The sequence below is a fragment of the Melanaphis sacchari genome, unplaced genomic scaffold, assembly GCF_002803265.2.
Source record: "Melanaphis sacchari strain LSU unplaced genomic scaffold, SCAv2.0 Contig0_pilon_pilon, whole genome shotgun sequence".
NCBI lineage: Eukaryota > Metazoa > Arthropoda > Insecta > Hemiptera > Aphididae > Melanaphis > Melanaphis sacchari.
This window is the reverse complement of record NW_020270366.1, coordinates 11999484-12021172: the sequence shown is the minus strand read 5'-3', so window position 1 is coordinate 12021172 and position 21689 is coordinate 11999484.

Here is a 21689-nt window from a genome sequence, read left to right as displayed (position 1 = left end):
TAGTACCGTTAAGGCCCAACACGCTAGGCGAATAGTTCGCGCGCGGATGCGATTTTAAATCGCCGCGAATGTTCGTCTAAAATTAAGCATATGTGCGATCGATCGCCGACGATGGCGGATTTTATTCGCTCGCTTTACATAGTGTGAATGGTCTAATTTAATACAATCTGTTTAATTTTAAACGAACGTTCGGGGCGATTTAAAATCGCGTCCGCGCGTGAACTATTTGCCTATAGTGTGTAAAGGCGTTTAATATGACGTATGCGCGCGATTAAAATATCCACTAAAATAGTAAATAAATCGCCGTGATAATTATTATGATTCTTATACAGGATTCGGCACGCGTGACGCGTGTTATACATCAACGGTATGACAGTGGGGACATTGGGATCTGCTGGTCTGACGTAGGTAAAATAGATACATATTATTATTATATATATATAGTATTAAGCAGTAAGCAATAAGCATACTCAATTGAGTTCGCATACTACATAGAGTCTAAAATATTATTATCCATTTATATATATCGCCGATTCATATACCTACATAACGTTAAATATTCTAAAAGTGTAGAAATTTAAAAACTTGGTACCACCCATGTTTACCTATACAACTGTATATATGGTATTAGAACTTAACAAGTGTAGAAAAGTATAAGGTGTGTATTCACTTTTCTATTTTTTTTTTTTTTAGCGCGTACCCTCTATATATTCCGTTTGCCGAGAGAAAACATGATAATTCTGCGTACCTCCAAGCGCACGCTGCCTTCGTGACCACTACGGCAAAGTGCTGCTTTTTGTGGACCGCGGCATATTCAATCACTATATCTAGTGTAAAATAAATGTAAGACGATATGTGGATATCGTGGTCCCGCCGCGCCGTATCCCTACTAAAATGTTCAATGATTTTAATTTTGAATTCTCAGATGATAGTTATTTGGTGATAAACAAACAATTAGTTTGAGAAGCAATGACCTTTTATCTACCTATTATATTATCGCTTATTATGGGTATATTAAATGTTATGTACTTTTTCTGAACTCCTGTTTCCAAAAATAGAAAATGTCATCAATGTGTGACTCTGAAATCGTATGTCTTTGAAAATGATCAATTATTATTTAATATCAATAGGTAATTCGATTCAATTATGATATAGTCTGATTATTTTCAATTATCAATGTCGAAAAAATGTTTAAATAACATTTAAACGTGCATATTGTGTACAATTTTAAAATATGTTGATACCTATGCTATGATGATAAACACTACTCGTATAATACTCTATAATTAATAATGTATAGGTACAATAAGAACATTTAAGAAAAAGTTCAAACCTATAATTTTTATCAAATATAATACTATTATATATAGTGTCATAGTGGTTGAATATTGATTATGTAACCCGTAATTCATAGCCATTTTACGTTCTACACGTTTCAGAGATTTACCCCCTAGGAGGTTCAAACAAACACCTTCAACCACAATATTTCTTAGATATTTATCAAATCTTAAGTTTTGATATTTAAATTATGAAAAGTAAGAATTTCTTTTAAATATTATCAGACAATGATAATTTTATTTAGTAATTTGTATAGCGATCAAATAGCAATAATAGTTCATAATCAGACATAATATTATTATTATGGAACTGCATACGCGCGGGTACTATAGCGATCGCACATTTTTATCATGATAAATTCAATTTGTAAACGCGAATAATTATTGTTTGTCGTCAAAATATTATCTTGCTTACATCAAGATTTATCCCTATCATTAATAATGATTTAGCTGTAAATCTATAATTTAATAAAATATCATTGCTAACGTAAGTATGTTTATGTAAATTATAACATATAATATGTTGATACTAATGAGTAAACTAATGACACTTTAAAATATAATAATAATAATAATAAAAGTGCATAGCAATTTTATTAAATTTTATTTTCTTAGTGAATTATAGTCATTAATCGTTAGTGTGTTATTACTTTCGATATTAGATTTAACTTTATAATAATAATATAACATTTTCGAAATATCAATTTTCTTATAAATGTTTAATTAAAATGTATAATTTGTTTCATAATAAGTTCTTGTATATTATGTTATTTTAATTTCTCTATAGATTTTAATTTTCCACTCTAGATTTTTTCTCGGTATAGCCTTGGAACTTATTTTATTATGCAATATATTTTGTTTACATTTACTATTAAAAAAAAAAATTAATAGATATAAATATTAAAATGTATAATATTGTAAAACAATTTTCTCAAAAAATGAATAAAAACAAATCATTACTTAATTAATTATATTTATCAGTTATTTCACTCTGTAAAACATTGACATATTATTAAGGTCGGACAGAAAAAAAAACAATTGAAGGTTTATATTTATAACTTAAGTGTGTATAAAGGATCTTAATGTGAAGTAGGTATACATTATCTGCACTTATACATCTCGTCTAGTAAGTTTATTAATATATCATGTAAACGTTTGCTTTAAATATTATTTTATTTTAATTATTTTACTGCAATCTGATTTGACGAACAACCTAATCACATTGATAAATTATGGACATTGTTATTAAATATACATTTGCGGTTTATTATTGACTGATGTAACTTATGAGATAATTAACTATCTAAAATTATTTTTCAGAAATAACATGCGATGTTGGAAGATAAAGAATTTATGTTTTATTTGCCATCATCATATCAATTATTTATATTTTTCGTTTAAGTATATATTCTAAAATTGAAATTTGCATAAAAGTACTATGCCCTACTTATAATAATATCTCAAATTAAATTGTGAATTATACAAAAACAGTTAGGTTTATTGTAAGTACCTATTTATCCAAGTATTTATATAGAAATGTGTAAAAATTAACACACGCGGTGACCTGCAGAAATTACACAGGTGGTTTTTTTTGGTGTCTGTACAGTACATATTATATTATATAATATTATTACAGCTATACGCCTATACCTAAATATTATAAATATACTTAATACGGTTTTATACTGCTGTCGTGTAGCGTTGAATTATTATGGTCGTTCAATGTATTATAATATCAGTTACTTATACCGTACGACATACATATTATGTAATAACTCTACCATCCGAATTGGAAGTATAGATTCACACATAGCTATGTTTCTAACCAGCCAGCCTAAAACGATTCGATTTAGTGTAATAGTATATGTATAATGATATACATTTATTGCTAATACGTTTCGCCTTTCAAACCACTTACGCGCCTATTATACGTATTATAAGAAACAGGCACGGATACAAGAGCGATGACCCCCTCTAAATGTCACGAAAAATAATTAAATTTTTATATTAGTAAGTCAAACTACTAAAAAAATTATATATTTATTAAAGTTTAGATTGTTATTTTTAGTTTTTATGTATATTAAATAATAATAAATACATTGTCTTCCGCATAGTTTTATTTATAATTCGGTAATTTCTAATCGCGCATACAGATGACGTATAATTAAACGTATTTCGTACATTACTATTTGTTCTTAAATATAGTATTCTTTTCAATGTACCTACTTAGTTTTTTTAAATTTTTAATTGAAAGTTTATTCCTTTACAATTTAAATAAATATTTATAATAATACTTATGATATCATAAAATTATTGAACAATATAAAATGCCCCCCTAATAATTACTCTGGATCCATGTTTGAAATATATAGGTACACAACATAACAATTAATATAAAGAAAAAGTAAAAAAATAAACATAAAAATTCATGTAAATATACTAAATATATAATATATGATTATGTAACTAATAGCCTGTACTTCCGAAGTTGTAATTTAGATCAATAATAATAATAAACAAAGCATTATAAACTATTTTAATATAAAGTATATATTACGTATTACATATTATATTATTATTCCCATGTTCCTTGTATTCATGAAAATCAAGATTAATATTAAAGTAGTTATCATCACATTACACGGTATACGGATGTTAATCATTTAACTTCTTCGTTTTGTTTATAAACAAGAGTATATGCTTAATAATTTTTTTTTATATTACCACATATTTAATAATTAATATTCTATGGGAATGGTTATGAAAGTTAATAATTATCCATACAATTATTGAAAATTGTTTGTTAACCTTATGTCGGTTGACATATTATAGAACATTGCCCTATTCTATATTATTTAAAAGCAATTACAACTTAAAAGAAATGGTTAGGATTTAATAAAAAAAAATCGTTTTATACTTATTTTTTTAAAGATACTATATTATGTTAAAGCAAAATCAAAAAAGTTAATTAATATTTAAATTTTGAGAAAACGTTTAGTACTATTAAATTTAACTAATTTAACCTAAACGGACTAGTTTATCATACCATGGTCAAAAATTCATTAAACATTTTGAAAATAATAATCACTTATTTTTTAAACTAGTGAATTGATAACATTTAATCATATTAATCATATAAGCATAATATACATAATGAGGGTTGTAAGTGCTTAATTAGTTTCCAGATTGACAGTTTTTACTTGATATTGTAACTTTTAATTTGCGTAATTTATATCATTTAATATCTAAAACTTAAATTTAATCATTAGTATTTTCTTTCAAAGGCTTAAGATTTAAAATTCTATAATATTTAGAATGTTATGTTTTTTTTTTTGATAATTATATACACATTTTATAACTTGACGCTTTAACAAAAATTGTTCTATTCTTCTTAGTTAATATTTTTACGGAAATACAAAAAAAAAATGTCACGTATTAGGGTGACTTGTTAGAATGGACACGCATCACAAGTAATATAATACATTTATTATTTAAATTATATGTATAATATAGGTACATAAACCGCAAAATAAAATCTATAATTCATATAATTTTCCGCGTAAATAATAAATAATTTTAATGATAGGTAGCGTAAATAATGAATTTGATAAATAAAAAAAAAGACTTACCGCTAGTTTGAATTTAGCTGGGCGTTTGTACTTACTTTATTGTAGAATTTTCGAAAACGCACGCACCTATGTAAACGGTAGATATTATTATTATATCTTATTGTTGTATCTGCACGGTCGCCACCGTAGTTGTTATACGCAGGATTTTAACCTACCCACGACAACACATCCGTGAAGGAATTATACACGTAAGTACGATTTCGACACTCAGGCACCCGTCCTAGTGTCTATGTTTAAACGAACCGTGAAAAGTATATAATATACACGCATATATATCACGTATTATACTATACACCTTACACAATTATCGCATATGTGTAGGTGCAAGTGTACCTTTATGTGTATAATAAGTACAGAGTATAATGCGGGGGTAGCGGGGTAGCTGCTACTGAGCAAAATACAACAATATATATATACATATTACATGTGCAACGTTCATATAATATTGGAATCAGAGTGTACACAGTACACGATAGTATTTGGGGTGGGTGGACGTATACAACGGAGAGAAGACAATAATATGGAAAGGAGTTCACACATATATTATATTATAATTTTATTACATATTATATAAAGGAATTGGAAAAGGGAGTCTGCGGTGAATGTACAGAGCGATTCACGAAAAACATATTCATCCCCATTTTTTCTATAAGTATAATAAATTTACTTAAGTTTTGATGAGTATAAATCAAAATTTGAATGAGTAATTTTTTAAGTTGTTTAACTTTGTGTACTAAGGATTAGTTTATGATAATAGATTTGGTAGATATACAAGTAATGGTTATTTTAAAACTATAGTAATTAATATTTATCTATCAATATTTTATAATTTATAAAAATTTTCCTGATATGATAAATATTAAATGTTAATTCAATACTAAATTCATTTTATATTTTTATAATATCACCAGAAAGGACTTAGTGTTATCTTTAGTATATATATATATAAATTTGGAAACTATTCATTCGAATTTTGATAATTTAAATACATCAAAATTTTCAAAAATATTAATTGCTTGACAATTTGTAATGAAAAAGATTGGTTCACATACTACAAAGAAGTTTGTATTACCACATAACACTCTTCGATTTTTTTTTTAATTGAAATAATTAAAATCTTGATCTTAAAGTATGCTTAAAAATACCAAATGTCAGAATTAGAATAAATTCATTGTTAAGTGGAAACACAGAGGATGAACGCATGCTTGCTGAGTAATTTACATGTAAGAAAGAGTAAGATAAAGAGAGAAAAAAAGTAACAAAAATACATGCATACTGCAAGCAAACATGTACACTGTGATATCGAACAGTAACATCTCGTCCTAAAATCCTTATTACCCCGTCACCGCCCTTCTTTTACCTTATACACAGCCCGGTCCAAGTTGATTTCACAATCAATTCCGTATAACCCTCACTCACTCGTGCGGCAGTGGCATTTGCTCAGTCCTTCTCCCCATATACAAATATATATATACGAGCACGTATATTATTATTATACGTATATACAGAGGAGGCGACGGCGGTGGCGATGACTTTCTTCTCCACTACACCCCTCTGCCGATCTCGCTGCTGGTTTAACAGCGTCCCGCGATGCGCGCATTTATGGGCTCCCCGGGTCCGGTTATAAATCTGTCAAAAACTGACTGAGTTACGCGGGCCTTGGGTCTCTTTCAAAATATCTACACGGGTCGTTGTTATGCGCGCGCGAGGGATCTACCGCCGCCTCCTTCTCCACCACCCTAGCCGACTATCGAGAATCGTCAAAAACTCGCCGAATATTATAAATCAAACGGGGCCCAACATAACACCGTATCGCCTCTATATAGTAGGAATATAACACGACGAATCCCCGTTTTTGCTGCTGCTGCTACGATGATACGGCGACGACTTGCCACTCACTCTCTCTTGCTCTCTTTCGCTCACTGTCTTTCACCCTATCATTCTCTCGTTCTCTCTTACCCACTCTCTATCTCTCCTCTCGTTATAATTTATACTCCCACGCGATCTTCGTCGACGTCGTCGTTGTATAATAATAATATACGTATAGGCTTATTATTTTTCATAAATAACAAAGATTTATCGGTCACACGCGGACAAGGTTCGGCTATAATTAAAAAATATTTTATCTGCGAAACGTTGGAAGCGCGGAGAGTGCCGGTTTTTTTATTTACGATCTGACTAGACAACACAATCGATTGTTGATGAAAAAATCTCAAAATCGTTGATAGTATGGATTTCTAACAATACTATATTGTTGTTAGACGGCAGTCGGTGGAATTAAAAAATGAATGTATAATATGAAAAAAACTTTATTATTATTGTAACGTCCTAATAGCCACTACTGCAGCAGTCGCAGACGATGGTGCTGCAGTCGGTGCAATATTACAATATTATATATAATACAATCCCAAGGACGGGACTTATTATTGTGTGCATGTGTACGAAATGCAGTTAGTGCACAACTAACCGCAATAGTAATGGCCGTCGGTTCCTCCCCGCAGGACAGTGGCCGTGGCGCCAACCCAACGATATATAATAATATTACATAATATGCGCGCACCGTAATACGCGTGCATGTGAACTATAATCGTAAACATATAATAATATAAAACATTATTGAATTCTGTGAGTGAAGACGTCCACAAAATATTCGAACGTTTCCATCGTATAACATAATTCATAATAATACATATTATTACTAAGTACTGTCCTGCAATGTCCGGTCTATTACAAATGTGTATATCTTTTTTTTTTTTTCATAGACTCGTCGCGGTCGACTGACATCACTTGAGTTTGGAATTTCTGCAGAATAAATTCTAGCAGACCAATCACCAACGTCTAATGCAATTAAATACTGTCTGAGTTGTCAATTGAACTATATGGTTGTATATTTTATGTTAATACGTAATAAAAATAATAAGTGTGACATTTTTGAAAACAAGTCTTTTCGACACATCGTACATATTAATGTTTTAATGGGTCATGTTTGAAGCTAACAGTTTAGTGTATAGTATAAATACTAAAATAGTCTTAGTGTCAATGATAATATATTATAATTTTGTTAAATTTGAATATTTGAAGTTTCATGTTCGTTGTATGTTCGTTCTACCTTTAAAAAGTCTCTTGAACTAATCAATATGCGCCATGTGGAATGTTTTCGTTCACATCCCACGCGTAATGCGCATAGTAAAATAATTATATTTTATAATATATATATATATAAGTACATTGGTATATTATACCATTAGATTAATACATTTTTAAGTCTTTAGATTTTATTGTTCCTCGGTTCTCCATCACCAATTTAACATGTATATTGAATAAAATAATAGTATATTAGAATAGACATTTATATTATCGTACAATTTGAATATAAAATTACTATACAACGATTAAAAACATCAATTATGTTAAAATGTACATAATATAGTTATATTATATATTATATTTATATATAAATTAATTTCAGTATTTAATCACGATTTTTGAGTTTGTTTATGTACACTAAAATGTTGTTTTATGGTATCCTCTTTTCGCTGTACACATATTATCTAATAATTATATTGTATTAGGTATAATTTATATTATTGAGATAAAAATATTATTGTTTATACATTTTTTTTATTTATATACTATATTTATATACACATCAACGTATAGCAGTTACTTTGATAATCTTTAAAACAAGGATTTTCAATTATAAGCAATCAATTATTGTGATTGTACTTTATTTGCGTGTGTGCGGATTCGAGAGATGGTATCTGTATAATATTGATTAAAATGTTATATCTATAGTCCTCTGTTGTGGTACAAATGTATAATAAAACATGTATTCGACATAAATATAAAACGACATTATAAAAAATGTGTTTGATTTCATATAATATGTGTGTGTGTGTATATATGTAAACCATCGATGAGGTTTCGTCTTTAGGAAATAAATAACTCGTTGTCTCGAGTCCATTAAATTCAGTTTTACATGTCGGCATAAGTAATGATCCAATAAAAACACAGTATACATACTGCACAACTGATATATTTATTCATAATTATAATAATAATTTAGGTTAAGACGTTTTGCGCACGTTGCCTTATGCGGACAGATTATAATATTATATGTGCTCGACGTATCCGCGTTTTATAATAATAATAATAAAGTATAATGAGCAAACCTGTCAGCAGAATCACATCCATTCGCATTTGAATGTCTAATCCTTTACCGACTACGCAGATTATTCGTCATTATACACACTATAACACGTCGGTGTTTTCTTTTCTACACATATGCGTCATATATAGTATCACATACATGTAGTCATGTAGATACATTATTATATACACTAGTGATTACAATATTATTATTTACACCCGAGACGCGTTCAAAACCGTGACAAATCGTATTCTGATATCATATATAAATGAGTAAGTGTCGAGTCCTCCAAAAAAAAATAAAAATAATTCAAGAGAAATCTCTTGTGTGATGATCGATAATTTTTGTAATGTACGTCTAAACACGTATTAATTGCATAATCTCGTCTATGGTGTTACTGAGATAATTTAGTATATTGTATTAAAATATCAAAAAAATTCCTAAATAAATATGATAAAACTATGCACGATCTGCATTAGAATACGTCCTGATATATTATAACAGCAGTTGAACGCGAAAACATTGTACTTATACTATTTATACGCATTCTCCGTTATCGATCATTTTAACACCTAGTAATAATAAAAGTACTGTTCAAAGCAAATTTGCATATAAAGTAAACACATATTAATATTTGATACTACCTCAATCATCTCATACACAAACACTTCGTTTACGCCGAAATTATGTATAGGTACTATGACTTTCGAAGGGTTTGAAGATGCAGAGTCTACATTGTAAATTTAAAAACATAAAAATATAAATTTACTTATTATCAAACTTGTAAAATCACAATAATAATAATAATAAAATACACTACATGCAATGGCATGCTAATTGGTAAGCAATTATTGTATTTGGTTAGGTTAGACTAATTATTATGATTGAAATAATTTTAAGTTGAATGTTTTAGTAGATTTCCAAAGTTGAATGCCATAGCTGATTTAAAAACGAATAGAGATTTTAAAGAAGAAGTTACCTGTTTATAATTTATGGAGTCTGAGGTTTAAAGATATTATTCTATTTTACTTTTTTATAATATGTACCTATAGACGTAGTCCAGGTTATTTTTTAGATAAAATTAAGTATGGTTTTAGAGATTTTATATAGTTAGGTTTATGGCAATATTAGTATATTAAATTAAATTAAAACAGCACATAAATAATATTACGTGCATACATATTACTGTATAAAAGTATAAAAAGTATATATTTCTGAGTTCTGAGGCTATCAGCTAAACTATAGTGGTCTTCGACCCAATTGTAAAAAATGGACCAATTTTTAATAAATTAGTTACTCAAATAATTATTACGATCAATTTATTGATTTTATACAATTGAATGCGATTTAAATTTTAATTGAATTTATTTATTTTTCATTATTTAAAGTATATTGTAACTCAATTTTAAAGATCACGTGGTTTAAAATTAGGTCACGACCTACGATTGAAGACCACTGGGTTAATATGTATAAATTATGCGTACCGTATGAAACGAAATCACACACGTGCGCACATATTTTGATTTTTTTTCCTTCAAAACATCACATTCCTAAGCTCATTTAAGTTTAAACTTTATATATATATATATATATATATATGACGCATGTATATAAATTACACGACATTGTGACAACCTATGATCTTAGACTAAAACTCAAGGAACACAATTGTTCGTTGTTGTTGATTTTAAATAGCTAATAGAAGAAAAAAGAAATACACACATACATAAGATGCTCGTGCCAACATATTTAACATAAATACTTCGGACAGAATTTAAACGCCGTTTATTATACGAACGGCATACAATGCTTCTTCTCTGACACAATGGCAGTCATATGCGCATAATGTCAAGAGAAATCCGAGAAACTGAATCACACGTATCGTAAACTAAACGTTCCCGTGAATTTGATTTGTTCACTATTATACAATACCGGTTGGCCCGTAAACAATATTAATCATGGGCTTGATATAACACTACATGTATAACCGACAGCGTTTAGATTGCATTACCGAATCGTTCGGCGTGTACTACTAAGAATATTCTAAAAAAAATTTATTATATTTTATTATTGTCGTCGGTGATTATTTTAAGTCACGTAATACACAAATCATTGCTTTACAAAAACTCCATTATCCAGGAAGAATGAAATGTTACGTATTATAATACCTAAACTTCATGAAATATTCCCTTTGATCTGTCAAATATACAACAAATATAATAAATATATACGTACATGCGCGCTTATAATATGTAATAGTTAATAAATAAACTGCAGTGACATTACATTTAATAAAGAGCAAAGACGAAACGAATGGTTTAAAAATATGGACGGAAGCCAATGTATTACTAACGACTAACGAGTATATACTAGAAAGGAAAATAATTTTGTATAGTGTATAATATATATAATTTTTACTTGTTTTTAAAATTTAAATCGACGGTATGCTGACATAAACATTCGTTTAGATTTGACGGTGTAATTGGAGCAAACTTGATTATATTTTTATATAAAAACAAAAAAAAAAAAATATAAATTAAAATCTGCGTTCAATACAGTATTAAAAAATACGTGTTGCCACTACCAATGTTATTATGTATGTTTATATAGCTCTTTGTCTTCAAAGTTATAAGAGCCAATAAATTACAATACCAGATGGCAGAAATTAAATTATATAAGCACATGTGATAAATTCATCGTTATGTTATATTGTGTGTCGAATGATGGTTTAGGTAGGTGTTAAAGATTTCCGACACCCGAAAATTTTAACCTCATTTATTACAATTTTGAGTTTGAAATGTTATTTTGGAATTTCGGAATCAGTTGTTGTATACTAACTATAAATATAGAGTAAGCATTTAAAATTCGTGAATTGAAATTTTTAATTTGATTAAAGACATGGTTAAATTTAAATAATAATTATATGTTGTGTAGCATTTGTTGAGTAAGAAATAGAACCATAATAGATTTAATAAGGCCTAATTCATATGGTTTAATTCAACGGATAATTTTGGATGATTCTCTACCTTTCCTCCTCTATTATTATGCTTACGATATTATAGTTTATAAAATATATACTGTGTGTGCTGTATAATCAAAATAATAAATGAATCAATAGTTAATAGCTTACTGAATTTGTATAATACCTTGATAAGTTAGTTTTTGGTTTTTAAAAATCCCAACATTGTATAGACTCTTATATTTGCATAAATAAACGATAAGAATAATATGAATTAAAATATATATGCACAGTGCATGTACCTACTGTTGAATTTTGATAGTTTTTACTTAGTTATAAACGGGGTGTATATTTTGGAGGATTTGGCTGCAATTAAAAATGAACAATACACATAATATTATGATAATAATATGTAATATTCTTTTATGAACTATATCATGGCATCGTTATTTCGTCTTAGCTTGTATCGTAATCGTATATACCTACAACAGCTGCTGCTAATCGCAAGCGCGTATAACGGAAGTTTCCACACGGAATTGCGTGTGCGCGTTTTGGCCGATCGTGTACACCATATAGGTACGCACGTAGACATGGACCGGAAACTGGGTGCGATTCGCAGAGAATAATATAGAGATTGCATCGTTTCCGGGTACCCGTCGCGGTAGTGGATCGTTGTTAAACCACCGCGACGTGCCCTTTTACGCGAGCCTGTCCGTCGGTCCACTAGTAGTGGCGGCGTGTATACAGAAACGAACTCGTCTTCCGATTGCCATTTTGGCATCGGTTTGCGGCACACGGTCCACCGGTTCCGATACATAGTCGTCCGGAACGATGTAATATATATGTATATTATTTGCAGTGCACCTTTTAACTTCGAACAGTCGTCTACTTCGCATCATATCCCTCCCGCGAGTTTATCCATAGAATAGCGCGCGCCCACTGTAACGGACTTCACGGACATATTATATCCGTTTTACAAAAGTGCTCTCATGCACCTAGCTACCCTTCCAATGACGACAAAATATATTATTGCGCACATGGTACGACGGGCTCGCGCGCAAATGTGTAGTAGATGCGTGATGATACCGTGGCGCTACATCGAATTGGGGAGTTTTTTTTTTTTTTTTTTGTTGGCCGATCGAAAGACGACTATACGACGAGTGGCGGATCTCTATATAAAAGGGTCTCTGCGGGGTGAGAGGACGAGGAAAAGGGCTAAAGAGACTGCGGCGGCAAACCCGGCAGAACGGGGAACAGCGGCGGTGGCAGCGGTATAATAACACGAGGTCCGCCGCCGCCGCCGCTGCCGGTGAATCAATGTGTTTGCGCCACACGGATCGCAGTCGAGAGCCCATTACGCACCTTAATAGCCGGCAGCCCGCCACCACCGCTACTGCACGAGTAAAAAGGGATCGAAATCCGCTGCCGCCGCTGCCGTGAATACGAGCGTGTGTTTGTTCGTAACACATATACGCGACCAGAGCGTTTCGTTTCGTTTTCACCATCGGAACAATGTGATATGCGTACTGCGTGCATAATATCCGCCACACTCGGGTTTATCGTACTATCTTCGATATTGAATTATTTAATAAATGTCATTTAAACGATTATGAATAAATTGTTAAAAATTGTTATGTTTATAAATATACTATGCTAATTGTAAAACGAAACTCGTCGACTCGACGTTAAATAGAAATCGGCAACAAAAAATAGCATAATATAATATAGATACGTATTTACTTTGTCCCCGGCCTCCTCCCGCAGATACCGTGGCTATAACATCTATGTGAATACTTTTACTGTAGTCGAAATGATGACGTCAAGCACACGTTGTCAGTAATACAAATAACACTACGACAGGCCTTTATAGTGAGCAGCTTTTACGTAGGTATAACCTAAATGTTTTAATGAATAACATGAAATAAAGTACAACAAAACTTGTATGTTATGAGAATTGATTGATTACGTTATTTTGTTTGTCGTACATGACTATTTTACTAAGTTCAAATTTGGTCTTTACAAACCTATTTATATTTTATAATTTGTACCTTCCAATATACAACACACGTGTAATTGTATATTTAAACAGTAAATATTTCAATAATAATAACACTAAATAATGAATGATAACGTCTTACCTTTGCGGCGGCGGCATCACCTTGTCTTATTAACTTATATGGCTCCTTGAGAAACTGGCGAAGTATTTTGTTAAATCAGAACGCTAATAGAGATATATATATTAAATATAAAAATACGTTCATTTGAAATTTCGCCCCACTGTAATATAACACCATATGCACTCGTGGATCGGAGAGAACGGCCAGCAACAGTGCAGAATTTTCTGAGACTGACTGATAGATGGTAATAATATGGCTTATAACTTGCATATAATTACGTGGATACCACATACAGCATGTATGGATGTAGAATCGTGATGATTTTATACTTTTGTGGATTAAAGCGATGAAAGCATCAATGCAAAACAGGTAAATGAACTTATTTTTTGGATTCAATATTTCGACATTACGGTATTTTTGCCTACAACAAAATTAAAACCTGGGTATATGCATTAAAAATGTATAATAATATTAAATAAGTATATATATATAGTACAAAATAATATATAAATATATATTATAATAATAATATTATAAAGAAATTGTTTATTTCTCTGTACTATAGAGTCTATAAAATTACAGTCTATCACTATTAGATTCTAACCCTGATGATATTATGTAAAATAAAATTCATATCATCGTAACTTGCAAAACATTATTAATAAATATTATGAATCAAAATTATGGAACCACATTGAAAATTCTTCTAATGCGATGAAAATTGCCATATGAACATAATACTAGGTACTTTTACTTATAGTTAATCAATTTTGTTTTAATAAAATTTAAAAATTCAATAAAAGAATGAAACATTTTAATTTTAAGATATTGATGAAAAATATATTTGTAAGAGGCTCCGAATGTCTATGTAAAGGGATGGTGCATTCAATTCCCACGTAATTATTTATTAGATTAAACATAACAATATTTTTTTATTCTATGTTTTTTGCACCGACATCCATATACCTACCATACTAAGTTTGATGACAAAATGAGTAACGTTAATATAGTCTTGTCAGGATTTGGTCATTTGAACATGGAAAAATTTTCATTAAAAAAAACTAAAAGAATTTTTACGACTTATTTGTTTCACCGCAACTACTGCATAGCCCCATACACGGTTGTTTAAACGTGGTCCATTACAATATATGATATCGTTCGACGTTTGGTAAATATAAAATCGATTATTATGATAGCATGTTAAATTTGATGCCGAGTTTGTAGGTTTGATGGAAGGGAGTGGTCGTCAATGCACGCATAGGGTAAATAATATAATGTTTTCTAATGGGTATTCCCGTGAACTTAGATACGTCGTATCATCGAACATAAATATGGTGATAGATACATGATGTAGGTATACATGTTATAATATAGTATCTCATTAAGATGTTCGGCATACGTATGTGTAATATACATGTAATATATAAGTTAACTCGTATATTATTCGATCGATATAAGCTCTTGCAGCAGCGCGTAGGATATAAACTGTCGGTAAGTCGACATTTTTTTTATTTTTTTTATTCCGTCTCGCACACAGACGACATTATACACATAACATTATAATAATATTATACCCCGCATATATTATTGTGCATAATATCATAACGCGTGCAGATATTATATATATTTTTTTAATCTGATGATACTTGAATTTTGAAATGCCGTTGATTTTTATGCGGTTTATAATGTATACCCGTATAATACTTACGTTTATCGCAGACACGTTTTATTTCATTCTTATTTAAATATTGTGTACCTACACGCTATCCGTTTTGACACTTCTATCGATTAAATCAGGTGTTTTCATCGAACGTGCCAACAGTCGATAACGCACTTAAATTATTATTATTGTAATATTATCGATTTTCCTAATTTTCTCGAACACCTGGTGTATCATGTATGTGTACGTATACGCATATCGTAATAATTTGAAATTGATCGGTTATGTGTTTTTTTTTTTTAACTATACGTGCATCTAGAGTGTATATTATGTATACAAATTTACGATGTATTGTGTATTTGTTATACACTTTTACAAAGTTCGTTTAACAGTACACCTATATAATATTTTACAAAACTTAGTGAAAACACACAATTTTTATCGAACAAGCACCGCTATGGATTTCATAAGTTTTCATTATATGTATTCCCTGTTAAGTTAAATATTACATTGTCAATAAATTTTAACTTAAAAAATTAGACTAAATATAGAATGTTTATGAACTATAAGTTAAGTTTACTTAACTTAGTTATTATCAGATTAGTTCATAATATGCCGAAACATTTTATTTCACTATTCACCGTTGTTATTCTTATAAAACGTTTCAACATTGTTAAATTTAAAATATACTTGTAAGTTACTACCTTAATTACAAGGTTTTTTAATTGAATTAAATGTTTTATTCAAATACTATTAATATGCATAGATGATGAACATTTCAAAAGCTTTTTTTGAATTACTATATGTGTATAGGTACTTGTAAAAAACTGTTTTATGCTAAGTATTTATTTTTTTTTTGTATGAAATGATAAGGTTAGTTCTTTTTAAATAATAATTGTAAAACAAACAAAATAATAATTTTCTAAATGAAGATATAAATCATATACCTAATAAAATTTTTAGTCACATTTTTTAACTCATGTATAATGAAATGTAATCAAAAAAATATTTTTTTTTTTTATTATATTTTACAACATGAATTGCAATGTTTAATCAAGCTATTGGATAAATTATTCATTTTAATGAATATATTTTTATATACCAAAACTAAATTAGATACCTAAGTACATTTTTACTATCATTAACAGTCAACGAATTAGAATTAAAATATATTAATCCCACTTCAATGATTTGTATAGAATATAATGAATTACGTATTAATTTATAGTGATGTTTATAATATAAAAACAGTGAATGTTTCTGAGTTTAGAGTTGATAATGCTTAATATATTTGAAAAAATAAAAATATATCATATATTGCGATGAAATAATAACGAAATTATTTATGTGCAATAATATAATACTGTGATAAATTAACTAAATAATAAAAAATAAATTATTTTCATAAGTATACGGAGACTTTATTTACAATGATTTTCAGATATTTTAAGTGGATATACCTCTATGTAACATTATAACAAGTAAATTATACATTATATTCACTCGCTGTGAATACGTTTAATGGTTCTTATGAAATCAAGTCATGAGGTGTTGTCTGAAGGATGATGATTAACGATCATATGGATTTCGATTCTTTTACGACATGTATACTTCACACCGTTTGTAGTACCGTACCTAAATTCCAAAGACATGACTACTGTGTAACATAATATACAACGGGTGCAGGAATTATTGCGATTGGCGAATACATAAGACCCTTTGAACAGACAAAAGAGAAGAACTCTGACCTATTGTGGGCAGCTGACTTACATGATATACGACTGTGGCGAGTTTGGGGATCACTCTCATTCAATCACGACTTTCCCAAATGTATATTACTATACGGCCACCATTACGTATTACAATATAATAATAATAATATAACGTTCTTTTATTTTGGGTGAAACGGGAACACTTGATACTTTTGAGTTGTTAAAAATTTGAAATGTAATCTATAATTCTACAAGTATAACATTACAACTGCGGTGTACGCATGGGTATATTTTATAAGGAAAAGGGTATAACGCGAAATCAGTATAATTATGTAATAACTTTTATTTTTCTTTAATAAATCAACACGTTAGGTACATTTTATTAATCAATTTACAAAATATACTCTCATTGTATAGATACAAACTATTCATACCTTGAAAAAAATGGTTTTAAACGATGCAAAAATATATTATTTTCCAGTATTAATCACACTTCAAATTTTAGGAAGTATCTAAGGCGGCCAATATATCAAATTTTTTATCATATAACCATAAGAACCTATATGTTTACAAAGCTGATCACAATTTTATAATTATTAACTGAAGAAAATTAATCAATTTGCATATAATAATAATATATATAAATATATTATATAAAATAATAATTTTATTTTTTATTACAATTTTAGTTATAAGTTTTCATTAATTATTCATATTTAATTATTTAAGATTATTAACTTAAGTTCTTAGAAATGTCATTTTAATAATGAAAATGTTAAATAAATTGCATTTTGCTAATCGTATGTATAATACTAAATTTTATTTTCACAATTTATATTGTACTGCATTCAATTAGGAATAGCCAAGATAACATTGAATGTTATCAATTTTAGAGTAAAAGAATGTGTATTTTACTAATTTATTAAAATCGGGGTCTCCGTAACGTGTTCCGCCTGTGCCTGGCCCTTCTGTACGCATTCCCATAATATCAAACATGTTTAGATCCCTCCGTACGGAGATAAGTCAAACAAGTAATGTGCGACTTATAGTGAATATAACATGCAATATTTAAAATAATATTAATCGGTTCACGTATAAGTAAATTTTAAATACGTGTATACGTATACGAAACTTTCAAACGTATATAATTGAGAAGCAACTATAAGAACTTTTATACGGCACATAGGTAAATACATAATATTTTGTTGACTTAAGAGAGACATGGGTACAATAACAGTGGAAATGAATAATTTATACAATGTTATGTATACTATAATGGTAATAATCTAAGTGTTCGTTTTACGCATAAAAGTTAATGTGCGCTGCAGCGTCTTAAATTCTTAAGCGTCAGTTTTATATTTTTTGAACTCTAATACGCGCACGTATAACGTACGGTGCGCACGCTGTGTTGAATAGTCACGGGAAGAAATTTAGGACAATAACGACGATAAAATAATAAAATATAAATTAATTACGATAAACAATTAGACAACGCCCTTGTATAAAACACTTCGATCGGTCCGCAGCCACCACCGCCGCAACCACTGCGTATATATACCGCATAAACATCGGGCCCCGCGGGACAGCCGCGGTGTGTATATTATATAAAGTGTATACATATATTATATAATACCAACTAGCACTGGCACACATAATATTGTATACATACACGCACACGCGGTGTGCGTGTTATAGTGCGCGCATTAGGTTGTATATGTGTGTGTGTACATGGCAGGAGGTGGTGGTTGTGGAGGACAGAAGATGCGTTGATATAAAAACGTCAAGTTTGAGTTATTCAATAAACTAATAGAAAATCGGGATGGCCTCTTTCTGTCTATATCTCTCTCTCAACGCGCGCGTGGGACCCATAAAGATTCTCTCTTCATGATGGTTTATATATATATATATATATATCTAATGGATTAAGTTGAGAGATGAATGACATTTGTTTCGTCCCCTTGTAATAAAAACCGGAGGAAAAGAATGATTAGCTATAATTCCAAAGGCCGATCAATCGTTGCGGCAAGAAAAATAATATTTCATCGAAATAGCCCTCCCTCTCCCAACCACCACCCATTCACCGACAATCCAAAGCGCCGCCGTCCATCTATACATATCTACGTGCGCGCTTGGACCCACTATGTGTGTGTGTGTATACATATATACATACATAGCTACTGAAGTCGTCGCTTATAAATATATATATATATATATATATATATATATATATATATATATATGTATGTAATATGTTATACACAGTAGTCCGCGTAAATAGTTGTTATTGTATATTATAGTTGCAGTGCCGCCGTCGATCGATGTATTTAATCCCGCGCGGCGGAGAGTTTCGGAAACAATTTGACAGACGGCCCCGAACAAATCTATTACCGTCTGTCATATATATTATATAACGTGAGGGCAGTCGCTGCAGTTTTGTCAGTTCGGTGTACGTTAATTACCGAAAATCCGGAACACTTGTGCTCAATCACGCAGCCGATAATCCAATAATTCTTCGGTAAAACTAATCTTTATATCCGCGAGCCCACTCGTTTTCGACGCGAATCGGAAGGAAAAAGGACCGTCCGTCCATCCGTTCGCCCGACAGCAGCTACCAACTACTCTTCCACTACTAGTACCGTCTACCATACTATTATTATTACTACTAATAATAATTATTATTATAACGACGACAATAATGTGACTGTTGTTATTATTGTTTCAATTCATTCGCATGGCCATTGACCGCTGGTGAATAAAATATGTCATATCAGTGCTGAACGTAAATACTATTTTGTATTTACGGAATACGGGGTGTACTTGTGAGTGGCGGGGATAATATTAAAATTTAAGCTAAACAAGATCCCCCCCGATTTTAAAACACAATATTTCGACCATCCTGTGATTCTGTATAGTGTATATTATGCGTTCCTTTAAACATAACTGTATGAGTATCATAATACATGTATCATATTGTGTACACTCGTAAAATTACGTTAACATTGATAGATACAGGCCGAACGGAATACAGAAATAAATGAATCGTGGACATCGTAAACCTATCCTTAACAACGGTTGACTACATAAAATAAACCGTTTTAAATATTTATTTTTTAAATAAACCGTGTTGTTTGTTATCTGCCCGCCACGTTATCTCTTGCACAACAGTTAAGGTTGGTGTATCATTTTCGATTGTACAGTTAATTACTGCTAAACGACCTACGATTTAATAAAAATACGTAAATCGGTTTATTTTAAACATTACAACAATATAGGTTTTATTATTTACTAATACATAATGCGTAAATCTGAACGACTGATGTTTACCAGTTGGTATACTATTGTACAACACTGGCATTGGATATGATTAAATGAACTGGCAAGGTCTTGACTGGTCAGGCTTAAAGAATCGGTTACTTTATTTTTATATAAATGAAATATTCCGATTTTTATACTTTGAAAATTTAAATATTTTGTGATTCTCAGGTTTAAAATTTTTTTTACTTAAATTTTTGAGGAATGTTTATTTAGATTAAACACCTAGTGACAAAACTAATATTAGTATTTAAAATATTAAAATAAGTCATCTGGTATTAAGTGGAATTTTAACTCTTAAGAGTTGTGTTAACCCACACGTGATATCTCCATCTTAGATAGAAGACGATTTCGTATATTATGACCCTGATCAGCGAATGAAATTGATCACATTTTAAAGCACACAATTTCGTATGTTTCAAACCTACGATTTTAATGCGATTTCACCAAATTTTCATAAGGTTATGTATGTATTTTAATTTTTCATTATTAAAAGAATATTTACAATATATGTTACAAGACATAATAAACAAATACAAAGCATGAAACACATGAGGAGGGAGGCCATCCGATGATAAAAATATAGAACCCAATGTTAATATATATATATTTTTTTAATTAAATTAAATTATAATGGTTTGTTAACCGCCAGTCATTTAGCAAAAATCAACATCATTTTTTCTTAAGATGGCGTGGGGAGTTACTAGGAAGTGAATTGGATGCAAGTTCAGCAATTAAAGGATTAGAATGAAACTATAATTTAGAGTGAAATTTTTATAATATTTTATGGCTCTTTGATTTACTGTTTTTATT